Source organism: Nicotiana tomentosiformis, chromosome 2, assembly GCF_000390325.3.
Source record: "Nicotiana tomentosiformis chromosome 2, ASM39032v3, whole genome shotgun sequence".
NCBI classification, from domain to species: domain Eukaryota; kingdom Viridiplantae; phylum Streptophyta; class Magnoliopsida; order Solanales; family Solanaceae; genus Nicotiana; species Nicotiana tomentosiformis.
The window spans coordinates 63011659-63035121 of NC_090813.1; the positions used below are offsets into that span (position 1 = coordinate 63011659).

Sequence of the window (23463 nt, forward strand, 5' to 3'; positions counted from 1 at the left end):
GGGACTCATTCACCCTATCAGACTTCAGATGGCCAATAAGACCAGAAGTGAGATTTCTTTTCAGGCGGTTGCTAATGTCGCAAGGAGGATCGAGATGGTTCTTGCACAGGAAAGAGGGCAGAGGTCCGGTGGTTACAGTGGTGCCTCGTCTGGAGGCCAGGGTAATATTGGTAGGGGTCATCCTCCCAGACCATTTCATTCAGCACTTCATGTATCTCCCGGTGCTTCAGGGAGTCACGGTCCTATTATGCCTTACTCTGGGCAGCCAGTATTTAGTGCACATTCAGCTCATATTAGTGCACCACCACTCTAGAGTTATTACAATGGTTATCCAGCCCATCTAGGTCAGCTTCAGAAGCCACAGCATCAGTATGGGTGTTATGAGTGTGGGAACATTGGTCACATCAGGAGTTATTGCCCTAGATTGGCGAGTAACAGATCTCAGCAAGATTCTCGTGCCATCATACCGGCACCGGTTGCTTCACCGCCTGCTCAGCCAGCTAGAGGTAGGGGTCGGGCAGTTAGAGGTGGAGATCAGGCATTAGAGGTGGAGGTCAGGCCATTAGAGGTGGAGGTCAGACCGTTAGAGGTGGAGGCCAGCCAATTAGAGGTCGTCCCAGAGATGCAGTTCAGAGTGGTGGGACCCAACCCCGATTTTATACTTTTCCAGGCCGAGTCATCTGATGTTGTGATCACAGTTATTATTCCAGTTTTCCATGGAGATGCTTCAGTTCTATTTGATCCAGGATCTACTTATTCCTATGTGTCCTCTTATTTTGCTTCATATTTGGTTGTGCCTTATGATTCTCTGAGTGCTTCTGTGTGTGTATCTACACCAGTGGGCGACTCTATTATAGTAGATCATGTCTATCGTTCATTTGTGGTTACTATTGGTAATCTTGAGACCAGTGTGGATCTTCTACTTCGTGATATGGTAGATTTTGATGTCATCTTGGGTATGGATTGGTTGTCTCATTACCATGCTATATTGTACTATCATGCCAAGACAGTGACCCTAGCTATGCCGGGGTTACATCGGTTAGAGTGGAAAGGAACTTCTGGCCATTCTGCCAGCAGGGTTATTTCTTATATGAAAGCTCGGCGTATGGTAGAGAAAGGGTGTCTAGCCTATTTGGCTTATATTTGCGATCCCAGTGCGGATGTCCCTTGTATGGACTCAGTACCAGTTGTTTGTGAATTTCCAAAAGTATTTCCTATAGATTTGCCGGGGATGCCACCTGACAGACATACTAACTTCTGTATTGATTTGTCTCCGGGCACTCAGCCCATTTCTATTCCACCATACCGTATGGCCCTGCCAGAGTTGAAAGAATTGAAAGAGCAGATACAATACTTGCTTGATTAGGGATTTATTAGACCCAGTGTCTCGCCCTGGGGTGCACCAGTATTATTTGTAAAGAAGAAAGATGGCTCTATGCGGATGTGTATAGATTATCGGTAGTTAAACAAGGCCACTATCAAAAACAAATATCCGCTGCCAAGAATTGATGACTCATTTGATCAGCTTCAGGGTGCCAAGGTATTTTAGAAAATTGATTTGAGATCTGGTTACCATCAGTTGAAGATTAGGGCATATGATGTCCCTAAGACAACTTTTCGGACTCGGTATGGGCATTACGAGTTCCTAGTGATGTCATTTGGGTTGACAAATGCTCCAGCAGCATTTATGGATTTGATGAATCGGGTGTTCAAGCTTTATTTGGATTCTTTTATGGTTGTATTCATTGATGATATCTTGATTTACTCCAGAAGTCGAGAGGAGCATGAGCAACATCTTCGAAGTGTGCTTCACACCTTGAAGAATAATTAGTTATATGCCAAATTTTCAAAATGTGAGTTTTGGTTAGACTCCGTTGCCTTTTTGGGACATGTTGTATCGGCAGAAGGCATAAAGGTGGATCCTAAGAAGATTGAGGCTGTTCATAATTTCCCTAGACCTACTTCGGTTACAGAGATCCAGAGTTTCCTAGGTTTGGCAGGTTATTATCGTCGGTTTGTGTAAGGATTTTCATCTATAGAAAGCACATTGACCAGATTAACCCAGAAGGGTGTTCCATTTAGATGGTCAAATGAGTGTGAGTTGAGCTTTCAGAAGCTCAAGACCGCTTTGACTACGGCGCCAGTATTGGTATTACCCACGGGTTCAGGATCGTATACGGTATATTGTGATGCATCTCACATTGGGCTTGGTGCAGTATTAATGCAAAATGGAAAGGTAATTGCATATGCGTCACGGCAATTAAAAGTTCACGAGAAGAATTATCATGTTCATGACTTAGAATTGGCAACCATTGTTCATGCGCTAAATATTTGGAGGCATTACCTTAACGGTGTCTCGTGTGAGGTATTTACTGATCATCGTAGCCTTCAGTATCTGTTCAAACAAAAAGATTTTAATTTGAGGTAGAGAAGATGGTTGGAGTTGTTGAAAGACTATGATATCACCATTTTGTATCACCCCAGAAAGGCCAATGTGGTGGCCGATGCTTTGAGTAGAAAGGCTGTGAGTATGGGCAGTCTTGCGTATATTCCGGTTGGTGAGAGGCCATTAGCTGCAGATGTTCAGACTTTGGCTAATCAGTTCGTGAGGTTAGATGTTTCAGAACCCAGTCGGGTTCTAGTTTGTACAGTTGCTCGGTCTTCTTTATATGAGCGCATCAGAGAGAGGCAGTATGATGATCCTCATTTACTTGTCCTTAAGGACACGGTGCGGCACGGTGATGCTAAACAGGTTGCTGTGGGGGAAGATGGAGTTCTGCGAATGCAAGGCCGTATTTGTGTGCCTAATGTTGATAGACTTCGTGAATTAATTCTCGAAGAGGCACACAGTTCCAGGTATTCTATTCATCTAGGTACCGCTAAAATGTATCAAGATTTGCGGCAACATTATTGGTGGAGGAGAATGAAAAAGGATATAGTTGCATATGTAGCTCGGTGTCTAAATTGTCAGCAAGTTAAGTACGAGCAACAGAGACCTGGTGGTTTGCTTCAGAAGTTAGAAATTCTTGAGTGGAAGTGGGAGCGTATCACTATGGATTTTGTTGTTGGGCTCCCACGGACTCAGAGAAAATTTGACGCAGTTTGGGTCATTGTGGATAGATTGACCAAGTCAGCCCATTTTATTCCACTGGCAATTACCTATTCTTCAGAGAGGTTAGCTGAAATTTACATTCATGAGATTGTCCGCCTTCACGGTGTGCCCGTGTCTATTATTTAAGATTGAGGTACGCAGTTTACCTCACATTTCTAGAGGGTTGTAAAGCGTGAGTTAGGCACACAGGTGGAGTTGAGTACAGCATTTCATCCACAGACAGATGGACAGTCAGAGCGCACTATTTAGATATTGGAAGATATGCTCTGTGCTTGTGTTATAGACTTTGGAGGTTCTTGGGATCAATTCTTGCCACTTGAGGAGTTTGCTAATAATAATAGCTACCAATCGAGTATTCAGATGGCTCCATATGAGGCATTACGGAAGGCGATGCCGATCACCAGTTGGTTGGTTTGAACCGGGAGAGGCTCGGTAGTTGGGTACCGATTTGGTACAGGATGCCTTGGATAAGGTCAAGATTATTCAGGATCAACTTCGCACAGCTCAGTCTAGGCAAAAGAGTTATGCCAACCATAAAGTTTGTGATATTGCATTCATGGTTGGAGAACGAATATTGCTTCGGGTTTCACCTATAAAAGGTGTAATGAGGTTCGGAAAGAAGGGAAAGTTGAGCCCTAGGTATATCGGACCCTTTGAAATTCTTGAAAGGGTGGGTGAAGTAGCCTACAGGCTTGCATTACCACCTAGTTTATCAGCGGTTCATCCGGTGTTCCATGTGTCTATACTCCGAAAATATCATGGTGATCTGTCCCATGTATTAGACTTCAACTCAGTCCAATTGGACAAAGATTAGACTTACGAGGAGGAGTCGGTAGCTATTCTAGCCCGGCAGGTCCGACAGTTGAGGTCAAAGAGTTATCCTTCAGTTCGGGTGCAATGGAGAGGTCAGTCGGTAGAGGCATATACCTAGGAGTCCGAGTCGGACATGCGGAGTAAATATCCACACCTTTTCTCCAGCTTAGGTACTTTTTCTAACTCCGTTCGAGAACGAACGTTTGTTTTAGAGGTGGAGAATGTGATGACCCAAAATGTCATCTTTAAATTTAATAAATAATTTTGTGTTATAAGACCTCGAAAAGCGTCATTTATCATTCCTCGACTTGCGTGCGTAGTCCATAAATTTTTCCGAAAAGTTTTCATGTGAAAAATAGATTAAAATGTGAAATAGAGTTTTAAAACTCAACTGAGTTGACTTTGGTCAACATTTTTAGCAAACGGACCCGGATCAGTATTTTGACAGTTTCAGTAGCTCCGTATCGTGATTTGGGACTTGGGCTTATGCCTGAAATTTAATATGGAGGTTCCTATCTCAAGTTATAACCATTTAGCGGAACTAGCAATTTAAAGGCTAAATATTCCAAGTTTGACCATGGGGTTGACTTTTTGATATCGGAGCCGGATTCTGATTATGGAAATTTGAATAGCTCCGTTATGTCATTTATGACTTGTGTGCCAAATTTGAAGTCATTCCGGATTCATTTAATATGTTTTGGCACGAGATTTAAAAATTAAAAGTTTAAAACTCAAAGTTCGAATCGGGGTGCGAATTGTAATTTCAGTGTTGTTTGACATGATTTTAGACCCCGAGTCAGTCCGTATTATGTTACAGGACTTGTTGGTATATTCGAGCGGGGTCCCGAGTACCCCAAGAGTGAAGCGGATTAAAATCGAAACAAGAATCGGACTTAAGAAAAAATCTGAAATTTGGGTTCTCGTATAATCGCACCTGCGGAATTTTGACCGCAGGTGCGAGCTCGCAGAAGTGAGACATCCATCGCAGATGCGGTCTTCGCAGGTGCGGCCCTTGTGCGCATAAGCGGACGTCGCAGGTGCGACATTTTTTTCGCAGATGCGGAACCTCGCCTGGCAGCCCCTTTTCGCAGATGCAAGATTTTTCTCGCAGATGCGAGCTCGCATGTGCGAGCCCAGGCACCGCAGATGCGAAAATGCTGGGCAGAATACATAAAATCGGGTCTTAACCATTTTTACTCATTTTTGAGTTTTGAGTCTCGGATTTGGGCGATTTCAAGGGGGATTTTCATGACTTTGAACTGGGTAAATGTTCTTTATCATATAGTGATTGTATTTCACAAATCCATGTCTATATTCATCATTTATTTCGGATTTAGATAGAAGAAATTAGAATGTTTGTAAAACTTTTCAAAAACGAAAAATTTAGATTTGAAGGTCCATTTGATAACGGAATTGGACAAATTTGAGATGGTTGAACTCATATCGGAATGGGTGTTCGTATTTCGTGAGTTTTTCCGGAATTTGACACCTGGGTTCCACTGTCGAATATTTTAATAAATTTTTAATTTTTATCCGGAAAAATTATAAATTCATATGGAATTAATTCCTATGATTAGTATTGAATATATTAAATTGTTTGTGAATAGATTTGAAGCTTTTAAAGGCAAATTTAAAAGAAAAAGCTGTGGTTGAATAATTGATTGGATTTTGCAAAGCGAGGTAAGTGTTGGGGTTAACCTTGACTTGAAGAAATAGAACCCTTAAATTTTTTGTTATGTGAATTGCATGTGAACGACATATAGGCGAGGTGACGAGTGTCTATACGTCGTCAAATTAATTGTTTGCCTGCTTACTTAAAAAATCATAAATTATTTTTAATCATAAATTAAATATTATAATAATTATTTCTCTCTTATTCTTTGTCAAATATTAATTCTTGAATTCCTGCATTAATTGTTACATGTTATTTGAATTATGTGCCTTAATTGTTATTTGATATTTAGCATATTAAATATTAAACTCCTTATTTGCTCCCTGATTTCCATAATAAATTGTTATTTGTCATTGTTTGCTTCATAATTATTGTATACTTGTTGTCTTATGATTTTATGTTAATTGTTGCGTTTATTGGAGAATTTCTTCTATAAGAATTGATTGGTAAATGAATATGTTGGAGGAGCGGGTTGCACGCCGCAACAGGATTGATTATAATGAATATATTGGAGGATCGGGTTGCACGCCGCAACAGACTTATTAAAAGTCAATATTGGAGGATCGGGTTGCACGCCGCAACAGACTTATTAAAAGTCAATATTGGAGGATCGGGTTGCACGCTGCAACAGACTTATTAAAATGTCCATATTTGGAGATCGGATTGCACGCCGCAATAGACTTATTTAAAAGTCAATATTAGGGGATCGGATTGCACGCCGCAATAGACTTATTTAAAAGTTAATATTGGGGGATCGGATTGCACGCCGCAATAGACTTATTTAAAAGTCAATATTGGGGGATCGGAATGCACGCCGCAACAGACTTGTTTAAAAGTCTATATATATATACTTGATTGAAATAAATATATGACAGATTTGATTAAAAGGAATATATTGGGAGAGCGGATTGCACGCTACAACAGAATTAAATATGAATATATTGTGAGAGCGGGTTGCACGCTGCAACAGATTTGGGTGAAATAATAATGGATTATGACTGCTGAGTTGGCTTCAATTATTATAAATGAGTTACCTGATTTATTTCTATTATTTATTGTTGTTATTAATATTGCGTACAGGTTAATGTAAGTGAACCACCTTAGCCTCGCCACTACTTCGTCGAGGTTAGGCTCAGCACTTACCAGTACATGGGGTCGGTTGTACTGATACTACACTTTGCACTTCTTGTACAGATTTTGGAGTTGGCCCTAGCGGCATACCATAGTTTTGCTCGAATTTCAGCTACTCGGAGGAGACTTGAGGTATAACTGCATGGCGTCCGCAGTTCTGAAGTCCCCGTCTATTGTATTTTAGCTGTGTGTTTATTTCCAGACAGCTTTATATTATTCAGACCTTTGTTTGTATTTATTCTAGAAGCTTGTGCACTTGTGACACCAATTCTGGGGTGGTATTTAGACATCGTTATTATTATGGATTATTTCAAAATTGCTTCCGCATTTGCTTCCTTGTTATTAATAAACTTAAAATTGTTTTAAAAATGGATAATGTTATTCTAACGTTGGCTTGCCTAGCAAGTGAAATGTTAGGCGCCATCACGGTCCGAAGGTGAGAATTTCGGGTCGTGACAATAACTTAGTCAATATTGTAAAACAAAAATATGTAACTCATATATGGAATTCAATTCTAAATTGAATTCTACAAATTAGTCAACATTTTAAAATAAAAGCATGTAACTCATTTATGGAATTCAATTCTAAATTGAATTCTACAAATATTAATTATAATTACCAAGTGTATATATATATATATCAACCAAGAGATTTAATTTAATTTTGTTATTTAAAATACAAAACTTCAACTTGCTCACAATATTAATTATATCCTCTGTGCTAGCAAAGAATATAATAGTATTTCATTTGGACTAATAACTAAATTTATTTGACTAATTAAATTCTTTAATTTAATTATCAAATAATAAAGTAATTAATCCTTTAGCAAAGATCAGAACACTCGTTAGTGTGCGACCCCATAGGCTCAATACTAAACCGGTAGTAAATTGATCACATCAATATACTAATCAAAGGTGGCGTCTAGCAACACTCCTTAACGACCGGATAGCATGAAGTATACAATTTACTCTCAAGAACCTGTAGAAGAATAATGTATTAATTTCTTCTGTCTTTATAGCTCTGGGTCACCCTAGGATATGGTTCAACTGTCAAATCCTAATAGGCGACCGGCTATGTGTTCATGTCAAAAATAATCGACCATTGAATGACTTAAGAAACTCTTTTCTTCTTTCATTCAATCGCCCTGGCCAAGATCTTAATTTGGTCGGTTATAATTTATGACAACATGAAGCTTAAACTCATTACCAAGAGTTGACATATTCCATCTTGATCAATCACTAATTCTACAAATATTTAATCGTACCCAATATCCTTTCAACTATCGCCCTAGGGCCATAGGTATCTAGTATCAAAGCACAATAAATAACTTGTCAATTACTATGATGATATCAGGTCAAAGGAAACTCTTACATCACATTCTTCAAGAGAATATCCTATTGACAATTTATGGTAATTCCAACCATTAGGAATTATCCAATGAATCGGTTCAATAATCCTATCTCTATATGCATCATCTATTTATGTTATTTAGTTAATGAGATCAACTAATCTTTATCCCATAAAGACGCTCACATAAATATTGATCTAACCGGATTACTAATGTCCAAATTAATAATCCTATGATCAAAAACAAAATTTAGATTAAATTGTAAGAGACTTTACTCTCATTATCATGATCTCCATCATGATGACAAGTCTCAAAATTTAATCAAGGACTTTATTAAATTAATCAAGTAATTAATAATAACTATGATAAACGAATATCAAATACCATATATTTTTATATCAAATAACATTCACAAAAATATGTTCAAATCATCAAATATGATATTGGATCTAGGGCATATCTAATATATCCCTAACAATTAGTTGTAACATACATTTAGAATGCAACTGGCATTATTGTTTCACTGGCTGCTATTTCATGTTTTTGTTTCCGCATGAACTTAACATGTGAAAGAAGCTATTTTCTTCTGCATTATAACTCCAACCTCTATACTTGCAGCATCTCTGATTGAGTAGTAGGATATTAATCTCTTTGCTCTGGTTAGAAGAGCTCCTCATGAATTCAAAATCGCTTGCTTATAGGTCAGTTTCTTGATTCAGATTTGCTTCTTTTTTTTCTTAGTAGAATTTTTTAGCATTTTAAGCAAAAGAAGTTTTGCACGTCTGCGTAAGCCATGAGGCTGGGGAGGCTTTCAGACTATAGCATCACCGTATTGATGATTGGCAGTAGATTGAGTGCTTTTGTCTGTTTACTAAATAAAGACGACTTAGTGTACGAATATATACTATTAATCATGAATTTTGATTTAGTTATAGTATTTATTATGGAACAATTGTTTATTCAATTTTAACAAAGTTTTAAATGGATCATATATTCATTTGTGTCATTTATATAGTAGATGATTTAGTGTATAGAGTTTAGCTTATACACGGAAAATTAAATCATCGGTTCTTATGAGAATAAAGATCATGTTCACAATCTAATGATGGAGTTGGACAAATTATGAGGAATGATTGTAGCACAAGATTAAATATAATTTATCTTGATTATGGGAATGGTTTAATTCCAACTTCTTGTGCTAGTAAATTTTGTATGTATTGAACGGACCAAGTAGAGATAGGTATTTTATAATGACTTAATAAAATAAATTCTCTAGCCATTAAATATACTTATACTCTTAATCTTGACATAATTATTATTAGCCGTGTATATTATTATTGTTTTGATTTATTAAAATGCGAGATTCGTTTGTGGGTCAATATGTCTGGTAAATTGGACAATGATGATATGCATTGACGAAGTAATAGTTAGTTGAAGGAATTCATGTCTCAGTCTAAAAATTGATTATACACCATTATGAAAGCTTTTAAGTTTTCATGTATAAACGCTGCACGTGGATTTTGTATCCGTCACATGAAATAAGTTAAGCGAAAGTCTAAAGGAAATAATCAATGAATTAAATTGTCAGTAATTTAATTTATTTAATTAGTATCTGAATCTTAACATGGGGAGTTAAATAAGATTTAATGGAAGAATTTTAAAATTGAACTTAGGAGTGCAGTTACGAATTTTTAGTGGAATAATTTGTAATTTATTATGGTAGTACTAATTCGGATGTTTCGAATTAAGTCCATAATAGGAACCCTCATTAATTAAATATTGTGGCCTCTGATGTGCCTGAATAATTAAGAATTAAATAGAATTCTATTTCTTTGTGGAAAAGGAAGACCAAATAGGTTTAGGAAAACGTTTTAAACCCTAAAACATGTGGCTATATGAAGGGGTCTTATGCCATAAGGAGGCTATGGTTTTTACTACAGGATTTTCCTAGGAGAAACTCGCCCACATGAGTTTCGCTAATTCCGAAAATTATTCGGGTCACATAGCAGAAGACCGTGGAATTGGATGATGATCTCGTGAATGGTTTTTGCTCGTGCTTGAAGGTCTTTTCACGATCGTCACCACGCTTCAAGAGATAAGTATCGATTTTATGTTCGATTAAAATCTGTGATTATGTGTTGTCTATATTACATGCAAGTAATCCTGGCTATTTGCTTCCGCCGTTTATAGCTGTTTTTTATTAATTGATATCAGAGCCTACTTACATTTGAACCTACTTGCATTTAAATAGATAACATAGACGATAGGCATATGTTTGATTATACGTATGTTTCATGATTTACAGTCTTCTTGAAATTCATGTCTAAAGTTTAAAGCCGTTAAACAGTGCAAGAACACAATGTTGTCTGACATCTTGGGTCTTAACTCATTGTTTGGGTTGTTTGACATATTAAGAATAATGAAAATAAAAATATAAAGGGGTTATACAATTAAACTAGATGTCCTCGTGTTCGGCGGCGTCGGGAAGCGGTAAAATAAGGATTAAGCAAAGTGTTTTAAAGAAGCACTAATTGTGTTCACTGCTTCGGGTATACACTAAACCTTATTGTCATAGTAATAGTCTTAATGCCTTGGCTCAAACATAAAAGCCTAAAGATTCGTACCTTAGGCTTACCTGATAGGCTTTAGTTGGTTGTGAGTTTCGTCCTTGCCGCCGACGAAAATAGTTCCAATTTAATTGGGGGAACAAAGCTAAGGCATGTGGGCGGCGGCTGAAAGGCAGAAAGTAAGTATCGATTCCTTACTTTCCGTAAAGACAAATATGCCAATTAATTAATTAATTCAAAGAAGTGCATCACTTTGGAAGGAACGAAATCATACGGCTTCTGCTTTATTTTGGTATGTATCAGTGGCCTACCAAAAGTCGTCTAGCAATTGTATGATTTCTGTTTTATAAAGGGATGTATTATATGAGGATTATTTCTGTTTTGGGCATTGCTGTCTTCTTGTATGTATATTACATTGTATAAATATAGATTTTTATGATAATAAATAGGTACTATCAAAGTAATTTATTTATTTGTAATCATTGAAAATTCTTAAAGATTTATACATGTGAGGTGATATCATACACGTGTTAAGAATTTATGATTAATAAATAATTACTATAAAACAACTTATTTATTTGAAATCCTTGAAAATTCTTAACAGATTTATACATGTGAGTTGATATGAGTTAAGAGTTATGATCAATAAATAGTTACTGCCAAGGTGGTTTATTTATTTGTAATCATTGAAAATTCTTAGTAGCCTAATACATGTGAGATGGTATAATACCTGAATTGAGAGTTATGATTAATAAATAGGATCCACATAAATGGTCTATTTATTTGAGTCATGAACAAATATACTCAATGTACCATGTGAAAAATTGTCCTTGATAAGTTTGCACTAGTGGTAGAGGTTTCATCTACCAAATAGAGGTTTACCTCTTGATACTAGTGACTTTACATTTATTCATGAGAAGAGATATTAAGGAGTTCATCCAAAAGGATAAAAAGTAATATCTTGGATTCTCATGTATATAAAACGGGAGGACAATTTGATGTAGGACGGTTTTATGTACTTTACGTCAAAGGAAGGACATAATCTATGTCTTGTGCTCATGAAATAATTACAAGAATAATAGAAAGTATTATCATATTTATTTTAATCCATAAAAATGCCTAAAATGGTTATTTTCCGAATTTGGTCATAAATTTGGAAGTCATGATTTTAGTGAACTCTAATTGACCTGAAATTTGGTAGGTCTATCCGAAATGACTTGCTGAGAAACACTCACTGTCATACAGTGAATCATGTTATTATTTGAGCGTTTCGAGGTCGTTTAGATGGGGTTTTAAGCAATTTATCAAATTAAATGAGTTTTAAATATGAAAAACTATTCTTTATATATCAGTTTTATTTGTGTTGAATCTAGAACATGATTACACATGATGATTTAGCTTGATATGATATATGGAAAGAATGCATACTTGTAACGACCCGACTTGACATTTTGAACATTTACGCTCCTTTCAACTATTTGGAGTCTTGAGTAGCTTCATATGATGTATTATGACCAAGTTTGAATTTTTTTTGTATTCGACCTCGGAACGGAGTTTTGATGATTCTGTTGGGTCCGGATGGTAATTTGGACTTGGGCGTTTATCCGGAATTTAATTTGGATATCTCGACGATGTTTCGACGTCATTTTTCGAGTATAAGTGGTATTACATTAAGCAAATGAGCTCCAAATTCAGTTTTTATTGAAGCATTAGATCCGTATTGGAATTACGGAGCCAAGCAAAAAGAATAGTCGAATTTGGATATCGTATGAGAGAGTTATGTCCATTTTCGTATCAGAAAAAATAATTTCCCGTTGCCAGCGCCCAGGGTAGCATGGGGCGCTATCCCTGGCGCTGGGATTTCTTTTAGTTTCTGGAACCAGCACCACAGGCAGCACCCCACGCCACTTGTGGCGCCCGAAATACTATATACTCATTCGGGGTTCATTTTACCCTATTTTTCTTGGCCGAACTTTGGAGCTCTTCTCCACTCTCTCAAGACCACCAACTCCCCTCTTCTTCAAGGTAAACAATTCCTATTATTTTGGTGTGAAATTCCATCATTTCTACACTAGTATTGATAAAATCTACACATAAAATACTTAGATCTTCAAGAATTTTCTTCAAGAACTGAAAGGAGGGTTTTGCAAGATTTCTTCCAAAGGGTAATCCTACACCCTTAGACTTACATGTATGGATATATTATGGAAATATGAGTATGAATTAAGTATAGAAACTCATGGTATGGTGATTTGAAGCAATAAGTTCCCAATTTAAATACATAACCATTGTAGAGATTGAAAGGTCATTAATAGATGGAATTTTGTTGGTTGGATGTGGATGGATGGTCATGTATGTGATGTTGAGAGTTATGAATTGTTTAAGAATGATGGTGGGATAAATTATTGGTAAGTGATAGTAGTTGGATGAACTAGTTCTATGGCTAAGAGATGTAGAGATTCATGCCTACTAGGTGTTTGATAAAATACCTAAATGACCCAAATTATGGAATTTGTTACTAATATTGGTCCCATTAAATATTGTTATTATAGATTGAAGTTGATTAAAATTTCGAAATATTTTAGAGCTTAAGAAAGCTCAATTGAGGTATGTTGGCTAAATCGTTCTCCTAAAGTTGAATCCCATGGTATCCATATAATCTATGTAAGTCCCGAATTGTTCATTATGAAAGTGGCTATTCCGAATAAGCTTGTGTGGAAATATATATGTTCAATAGGTATCCCAAAATGCATTTATCATATTATGTTATCATTTGAGATTACGTTCAAAGTATGGGTTGTGCGTTAATAATATTGCGACTTCAAGTCAAGTTCAAACGAAGGATATTATGCTAAATTTTGTGAAAGACCTCTATGTGCCTAAGACTCTTAATTGCTCACATGTATACTAAAAATATTGATTTATAATGCCTTGTTGTTGATGATGATGTTTGAAAGTGAAAAGGGTGAGTATGGAACACTAAATGTGGCCATCGTGCCTAGAATGAGAATTACATATGTGTCCAATAGTGCCAATGAAATGAAAGAATGTGTGAACATTATGAGATGAGTTTTAGCTCCTTTACATAATAATGTCATTAAGGTCCTATGATCACCCGTGGCTAGTACAAGTAAACGATAGTATGAACATAAATTGTGGTCGTTTGCCAAAACGGGAATAATGAATGAACCCTATAGACGGTCTATGAAACACATAGGTATATTGTATTATGAAATCTTGTGGACGATCTATGAAACGCATAGGCATATTGTGTTATGAAATCCTGTGGACGGTCTATGAAACGCATAGGTATATTATGTTATGAAATCTTGTGGACGGTCTATGAAACGCATAGGTATATTATGTTATGAAATCCTGTGGATGGTCTATGAAATGCATAGGTATATTGTGTTATGAAATCCTGTGAACGGTCTATGAAATGCATAGGTATATTGTGTTATGAAATCCTGTGGACGGTCTATGAAACACATAGGTATATTGTGTTATGAAATCATGTGGACGGTCTATAAAGCGCATAGGTATATTGTGTTATGAAATCCAGTGGAAGGTGTATGAAACGCATAGGTATATTATGTTATGAAATCTTGTGGACGGTCTATGAAACGCATAGGTTCATTATGTATGAGATGTATAGGTGTACGGTATGAATAAACACTAAGGACGGTCTAATGAGACACATTATTAATGCAGACAATAGGTGCCACTTTAGTTGTCCTCGTTTGTACATGTTTCAATTACATTATATTATGTGTTCCACGTATAGATCATACGGCTCGGTTGACCCTAAAAAAAAGTTTAGAATGATGCAAGTATAATAAGGCTTGATATTTGAACCTACGCGATGTTTTGTAGTCTTTTGATGTACATTAAATGCCTCTTGTTTGAGTTACCGTATTTTTAAATGTTGTTATGTCTGCCTTTCATACTAGTGCTATTCCATATTTACTCACGTCGCTTTGGTCGGGGACGCTGCATCTTTTAATGGATGCAGGTGGATCCATAGCAGGCGACACTGATCAATGGTAGTGGTACACTCTCTTCCCAGAAGACTTGGTGAGCCCCACTTCACTTCGGGGTCATGTTTCTTTTGTTACTTGTGTATTGTGTTTGAGGTATATCCGGGGGCCTTGTTGCCGGCATTATCATAATACTCTTTTGTATCTATTAGAGGCTCTATAGACATAGTGTGGGTTGTATATTAGTGTTGGGGAAGTCAAACTAGTTATATTGTGTTTGAATTACTTGTTCCACTTTAGACCATGAAAATATGTGTGAAATTTAAGACTTTAAAATGAAGTAGCAAATGGTAAGAATTGGTATTGCTGACCTGATCACTTTATTGTTTGATTTATGAAAATACGTGTTCTCTTTATTCATGGATGAGTTGGGGTAGAAGAAAATCTAACAGGCTTGCTCGGCCGGGTTCACTCGGTTGAGCGCCGGTTGCGCTCCCCGAGATTTGGGCGTGACAAACTTGGTATCAGAGCCTAAGGTTTTAAAGTGTCCTAGGATGTCTCGGAGCCATGTCTAGTAGAGTCCTTATTATTGATATATTGTCGACCACATCTATAATTAGGATGCTACATGGGCATTTATGAATAATACCCTTCTTTTATGTTCTCGATAGTGCGATACAGGTGATGGTAAGATTGTTCCTCCTTTTACTCGTGCTTTACTTTAACTTTCAGTACATGGCACCTAAGAAGAAGGAAAGAACTGGCCAAAGAGTCAATGTCACCCCATTAATGACAGTGGACCCTATAATTGCTGATGCGGGTGAGCACCCGAGGAGTGAGAATATTCCTCCAGTTACTACACTACCTGACTCTACTACAACTGATCAGACCACACTTGTCCCTACACCTACTGAGGGTGCAACGGTCCCTCCAACTGATATTCTAGTTCCACCTCCACCTCCAGCTTCCGATTCTGGTGTATCTGATGTTGATCTTAGGGGAGCCATATAGATGTTAGCACAGATACTAGCTTCTCAGGCCCAGAGATCGAGTGTTGGGCCTACTTCTTCTAATCAGCCAGGTGATTCTGCTAGTTCCAGGGTGAACAAGTTTCTCCAGTTGGATCCTCTAGTGTTCACGGGTACTAACCTAGTGGAGGACCCCCAGGACTTCATTGATGAGATGCACAAGACTATCCCGGTTATGCATGCTTCAGAGATTGAGGGAGTGGAATTGGCCTCCTACCGTCTGAAAGATGTGGCATATTCTTGGTTTGAGCTATGGGAGGAGTCCCGTGAGGATGGAAGTCCTCCAGCAAGGTGGAGTGAGTTTACCGATGCTTTCATTGACCATTTCTTTCCTGTCGAGACTAAGGAAGTCCATGCCGCTGAGTTTGAGGGCCTGAGGCAAGGTAGCCTGAGTGTGTGGGAGTACCATATGAAATTCGCGCACCTGTCCAAGTATGCTATTGTCACGACCCGAAATTCTCACCTTCGGACTGTGATGGCGCCTAACATTTTACTTGCTAGGCAAGCCAATGTTAGAATAATATTAGCTATTTTTAAATAATTTTTAAATTTATTAATAACAAAGAAACAATTGCAGAAGTAAGGTCAGAAATGTAGTGAATAATCCATAAAAAAACTAATGGTGTCTAAATACCATACCAGAATTGGTGTCACAAGTTTTACTCACCCTATCAGGCTTCAGATGGCCAAGGAGACCGGAAGTGAGATTTCTTTTCAGGCTTTTCCAGCTAGGACTGAGGCCGAGTCATCTGATGCTGTGATCACAGGTATTATTCCAATTTGCCATAGAGATGCTTCAGTTCTATTTGATCCAGGATCTACTTATTCCTATGTGTCATCCTATTTTGCTTCATATTTGATTGTGCCTTGTGATTCTCTAAGTGCTTCTGTGTGTGTATCTACACTGGTGGGATACTTTGTGGTACTAGATCATGTCTATCGTTCGTGTGTGGTTACTATTGGTAGTCCTGAGACTAGTGTGGATCTTCTACTTCTTGATATGGTAGATTTTGACGTCATCTTGGGTATGGATTGGTTGTCACCTTATCATGCTATATTAGGATTGTCATGCCAAGACAGTGACCCTAGCCATGCCGGGGTTACCTCGGTTAGAGTGGAAAGGAACTCCTGGTCATTCTGCCAGCAGAGTTATTTCTTATATGAAAGCTCGGCGTATGGTAGAGAAAGGGTATCTAGCCTATTTGGCTTATATTCGCGATCCTGCGGATGTTCCTTCTATGGACTCAGTACCAGTTGTTCGTGAATTTCCAGAAGTATTTCCTACAGATTTGCCGGGAATGCCACCCGACAGATATTGACTTATGAATTGATTTAGCTCCGGGCACTCAGTCCATTTCTATTCCACCATACCGTATGGCCCTGCCGGAGTTGAAAGAATTGAAAGAACAGTTACAAGACTTGCTTGATCAGGGATTCATTAGACCCAGTGTCTCGCCCTGGGGTACACCAGTATTATTTGTAAAGAAGAAAAATGGTTCAATGCGAATGTGTATAGATTATCGGCAGTTGAATAAGGCCACTATCAAAAACAAATATCTGTTGCCAAGAATTGATGACTTATTTGATCAGCTTCAGGGTGCCAAGGTATTTTCGAAGATCGATTTGAGGTTTGGTTACCATCAGTTGAAGATTAGAGCATCTGATGTCCCTAAAACAGCTTTTCGGACTCGGTATGGGCATTATGAATTCCTAGTGATGTCATTTGGGTTGACAAATGCCCCAGCAGCATTTATGGATTTGATGAATCGGGTGTTTAAGCCCTATTTGGACTCTTTTATGGTTGTATTCATTGTTGATCTATTGATTTTACTCTTTTATGGTTGTATTCATTGTTGATATATTGATTTACTCCAGCAGTCGGGAGGAGCATGAGCAGCATCTTCGGAGTGTGCTTCACACTTTGAAGAATAATCAGTTAGTTATATGCTAAAATTTTAAAATGTGAGTTTTGGTTAGACTCGATTTTCTTTTTGGGGCATGTTGTATCGGCAGAAGGCATAAAGGTGGATCCTAAGAAGATTAAGGTTATTCAGAATTGGCCTAGACCTACTTCAGTTACAGAAATCTAGAGTTTCCTGGGTTTAGCAGGTTATTATCGTTGGTTCGTGGAAGGGTTTTCATCTATAGCAAGCCCATTGACCAGACTGACCCAGAAAGTTGTCCCATTCAGCTGGTCAGACGAGTGTGAGTTGAGCTTTCAGATGCTCAAGACTGCTTTGACTACGGCACCAGTATTGGTGTTACCCACAGGTTCAGGATCGTATAGGGTATATTGCGACGCATCTCACATTGGACTTGGTGCATTATTAATGCAAGATGGCAAGGTGATTGCATATGCGTCGCGGCAGTTGAAAGTTTACAAGAAGAATTATCCTATTCAAGACTTAGAACTGGCAGCCATTGTTCATGCGCTGAAGACATTACCTTTACGGTGTCTCGTGTGAGGTATTTACTGATCATCGTAGCCTTCAGTATTTGTTCAAACAAAAAGAACTTAATTTGAGGCAGAGAAGATGGTTGGAGTTGTTGAAAGACTATGATATCATAATTTTGTATCACCCCTGAAAGGCCAATGTGGTGGCCGATGCTTTTAGTAGAAAGGCTGTGAGTATGGGCAGTCTTGCGTATATTCTGGTTGGTGAGAGTCCATTAGCTGCAGATATTCATACTTTGGCAAATCCGTTCGTGAGGTTAGATGTTTCAGAACCCAGTCGGGTTCTAGCTTGCATAGTCGCTTGGTATTATTTATATGAGCGCATCAGAGAGAGGCAGTATGATGATCCTCATTTACTTGTCCTTAAGGATACGGTATAGCACGGTGATGCCAAACAGGTTGTTATAGGGGAAGATGGAGTTCTATGAATGCAGGGTCGTATTTGTGTGCCTAATATGGATGGGCTTCGTGAATTAATTCTGGAAGAGGCCCACAGTTCCAGGTATTCTATTCATCCAAGTGTCGCTAAAATGTATCAAGATTTACGGCAACATTATTGGTGGAGGAGAATGAAGAAGGATATAGTTGCATATGTAGCTCGGTGTCTAAATTTTCAGCAAGTTAAATACAAGCATCAGAGACCTGGTGGTTTGCTTCAGAAGTTAGAAATTCCTGAGTGGAAGTGGGAGCGTATCACTATGGATTTTGTTGTTGGGCTCCCACAGACTCAGAAAATTCAACGCAGTTTGGGTCATTGTGGACAGGTTGACCAAGTCATCACATTTCATTCCGGTGGCAGTTACCTATTCTTCAGAGAGGTTAGCTGAAATTTACATTCGTGAGATTGTCCGCCTTCATGGTGTGCCCGTGTCTGTTATTTCAAATCGAGGTACGCAGTTTACCTCACATTTTTGGAGGGATGTACAGCATGAGTTAGGCACGCAGGTGGAGTTGAGTACAACATTTCATCCACAGACAAACGGACAGTCAGAGCGCACTATTCAGATATTGGAAGATATGCTTTGCGCTTGTGTTATAGACTTTGGAGGTTCTTGGGATCAGTTCTTGCCACTTGCAGAGTTTGCTTATAATAATAGCTACCAGTCGAGCATTGAGATGGCTCCATATGAGGCATTATACGGAAGGCGATGTCGTTCGTCAGTTGGCTGGTTTGAACCGGGAGAGGCTCGGTTATTGGGTACCGATTTGGTATAGGATGCCTTGGATAAGGTCAAAATTATTCAGGATCGACTTCGCACAGCTCAATCTAGGCAAAAGAGTTATGCCGACCGTAAAGTTTGTGATATTGCATTCATGGTTGGAGAAAGAATATTGCTCCGGATTTCACCTATGAAAGGTTTAACGAGGTTCGGAAAGAAGGGCAAGTTGAGCCCTAGGTATATCGGACCCTTTGAAATTCCTGAAAGGGTGGGTGAAGAAGCCAACATGCTTGCATTACCACCTAGTTTATCATCGGTTTATCCGGTGTTCCATGTGTCTATGCTCTGAAAATATCATGGTGATCCGTCCCATGTGTTAAATTTCAGCTCAGTCCAATTGGACAAAGATTTGGCTTACGAGAAGGAGCCGATGGCTATTCTAGCCTGGCAGGTCCGACAGTTGAGGTCTAAGAGTTATCCTTCAGTTCGAGTGCAATGGAGAGGTCAGCCAGTAGAGGCATCTACCTGGGAGTCCCAGTCGGACATGCGGAGTAAATATCCACACCTTTTCTCCAGCTCAGATACTTTTTCTAACTCTGTTCGAGGACGAATATTTGTTTTAGAGGTGGAGAATGTGATGACCCAAAATGTCATCTTTAAATTTAATAAGTAATTTTATGTTCTAAGACCTCAAAAAGAACTATTTATTATTCCTCGACTTGCGTGCACAGTCAGTATAATTTTCGAAAAAACTTTTGTGTGAAAATGGATTAAAATGTGAAATAGAGCCTTAAAACTTAACTGAGTTGACTTTGGTCAACATATTGAGCAAACGAATCCGGATCAGTATTTTGACAGTTTCTGTAGGTCCGTATTGTGATTTGGACTTGGGCATATGCCCGAAATTTAATTTTGAGGTCCCTAGCTCAAGTTATGACCATTTAACGGAAACTTATAATTTAAAGGCTAAAGATTTCCAAGTTTGACCACGGGGTTGACTTTTTGATTTCGGAGCCGGAATCCGATTCTGGAAATTTGAATAGCTTTGTTATGTCATTTAAGACTTGTGTGCCAAATTTGAAGTCATTCCGGATTCATTTAATATGTTTTGGCATGAGATTTGTAAATTAAAAAGTTTAATACTCAAAAGTTCGAATCGAGGTGTGAATTATAATTTCAGTGTTGTTTGATGTGATATGAGACCCCGAATAGGTCCGTATTATGTTATGAGAGTTGTTGGTATATTCGGACGAGGTTCCGAGTACCCCGAGTGTGATTCGAATCGAAATCAGAACAAGAATTGGACTTAAGCAAAATCTGAAAGTTTGTTGCTTCCGGTGCCTTCGCTTCTGCGAAGTCTTGGCCGCAGAAGCGAGTCGTGCCTCGCATAAGCGGATGGGATGTCGCAGAAGCGGCCCACGCATCGCAGAAGCGGGAAAGGGGGAATGGGCAGCCTTGCGCAGAAGTGGACTCCTCTTCGCAGAAGCGAGTCCGCAGATGCGGAAATTTGGTCCGCAGATGCGAAAAAGACAGGGCAGAGCCCTTAAATTCAGAAATCGCTATTTTTACTCATTTTTGAGTTTTAAATCTCGGATTTGGGCGATTTCAAAGGGGATTTTCATGACTTTGAATTAGGTAAGTGTTCTATAACAAAAAAGTAATTATATTTCATGAATCCATGTCTATATTCATCCTTTATTTCGGATTTAGATGGAAGAAATTGGAATATTTGTAAAACTTTCCAAAAATGAAAAATTTAGATTTGAAGGTCCATTTGACATCGGAATTGGATAATTTTTATATGGTTGGACTCGTATTGGAATGGGTGTTCGGATTTCGTAAGTGTTTCCAAGATTTGAGATGTGGGCCCCACTGTCGATTTTAAAATGAATTTCGAATTTTTATCCGAAAAATTAGTAAATTCATGTGGAATTAATTCCTACGATTTATATTGAGTATATCAAATTGTTTGTGAATAGATTTGAAGCTTTTGGATTTAAATTTAAAAGGAAAAGTTGTGGTCGAGTAATTGATTGAAATTGCAAAGCGAGGTAAGTGTCGTGGTTAACCTTGACTTGAGAGAATAGAACCCTTAAAATTTATTTATTATGTGAAATGCATGTGAACGACATATAGGCGAGGTGACAGGTATCTATACGTCGTCAAATTAATTATTTGCATAATTATTTAAAAATCTTAAATTTGTTTCAATACACGAATTAATTGTTATAATAATTGTTTCTCTCCTATTATTTGTCAAATACTAATTCTTGAATTCCTGTAATAATTGCTACATTCTTATTTGAATTCTGTGCATTAAATTTCTACTTGACATTTAGCATATTAAACCTTAAACTGCCTATTTTCTCCCTGATTTCCATAATAAATTGTTATTTGTCATTGTTTGTTTCATAATTAAAACATAATTATTCTATGTTTGTTTTCTTAAAACTTTATATTAATTGTTGCATTTATTGGGACAATTTCTTCTATAAATATTGGTAAATGAATATATTGGAGGATCGGGTTGCACGCCGCAACAGACTTATTAAAAAGTCCATATTGGAGGATCGGGTTGCACGCCGCAACATACTTGTTTATAAGTTTATATTGGAGGATCGGGTTGCACGCCGCAACAGACTTATTAAAAAGTCCATATTGGAGGATCGGGTTGCACGCCGCAACAAACTTATTAAAAAGTCCATATTGGAGGATGGGGTTTCACGCCGCAACAGACTTGTTTAAAAGTCTATATTGGAGGATCGAATTGCACGCCGCAACAGACTTATTTAAAAGTCTATATATATATATATATACTTGATTAAATAAATATATTGGAGAGTTGAAAATGAATATATTGTGGAAACGGGTTGCACGCTGCAACGAAAATTGATTGAAATAATAATGGATTATGACAGCTGAGTTGGCCTCAACTATTAAAAATCAGTTACCTGATTTATTTCTATTATTGTTGTTTTTACTAATATTGCGTACAGGTTAATGTAAGTGACCTGCCTTAGCCTCGTCACTACATCGTCAAGGTTATGCTCAGCACTTACCTGTACATGGGGTCAGTTGTATTGATACTACACTCTACACTTCTTGTGCAAATTTTGGAGTTGGTCCCAGCGACATACCATAGACTTGCTCGGATTTCAGCTACTCAGAGGAGACTTGAGGTATAACTGCACAGTGTCCGCAGTTCTGAAGTCCCCGTCTATCTTATTTTAGCTGTGTAATTTCTTTCACACAATTTTACTTTATTCAGATCTTTATTTGTATTATTCTAGAAGCCCGTGTACTTACTGTTATTTTGTTTATGGATTATTCACTACATTTCAGACCTTACTTCCGCAATTATTTTTTTGTTATTAATAAATTTAAAAATTGTTTAAAAATAGCTAATATTATTCTAACGTTGGCTTGCCTAGCAAGTGAAATGTTAGGCGTCATCACAGTTCGAAGGTGGGAATTTCGGGTCGTGACAGTTATTTACATGTTGCCCACTATGGAGGCTAGAGTGTGCCGGTTTGTACAAGGACTTAATCCCTTGGTAATTAATGAGGCCGCTATGGTTGCCTTGAATTCTGATATGAATTATGGGAAAATGGTGGCATTCTCTTAAGCTAAAGAGGATCGAAAGTTAAAAAGAAAGACGGATCAAGATAATAAAAAAAGACCCAATCCGCGGGCAATCTTAGTGGCTCCTACAGTGGGGGTAATGGTGGAAAGGCATTACATAGGAGGGTGTCATCCGGACCCACATAGTCATTTGCTCAATTTTCAGCTAGAGCAGTACCATCAGGGCCGGACCAGCAGCGGTGGGGCCATAGTAACCAAGGCAACAAGGGATCTAATCAGCAGGTTCAGTCAAGTGGGGATTATCAGCTGCAGCAGAGGCCTCCATGTCCCAAGTGTGGGAGGCGTCATTTGGGGGTGTGCCGATGTGGCACAGATGAATGTTTTGGGTGCGGAGTCAAGGGCCATCAGCTAAGGCACTGCCCCAACAGCCAAGGGACAGCAAGTAAGTCCCTCAACCCCCCATTTTCCCTTGTTTCATGATGTGTGTGAATGTGTGTGACCATAGAGTTTAGTGACATGTATGCTTGATCATGAGATAGTACTCCCTTATATATTTGGACCTCCAACCACAGTAAGTTTAACTCATACGGTAATGATGATGTGCGATGGCAATAGATT

At 38.1% G+C, this 23463-nt stretch overlaps 1 long non-coding RNA gene across 3 annotated transcripts in view; it reads left to right on the forward strand.

Annotated features, from left to right (window-relative positions):
- LOC117277432 (uncharacterized) overlaps positions 1-23463 on the forward strand; it is a 59590-nt gene that overhangs the window by 12573 nt on the left and 23554 nt on the right. For all 3 annotated transcript variants that reach the window (XR_011413916.1, XR_011413915.1, XR_011413917.1), the window contains one exon: positions 8695-8777. This is a non-coding gene — a long non-coding RNA (uncharacterized lncRNA). The remainder of the gene's footprint in view (positions 1-8694; positions 8778-23463) is intronic.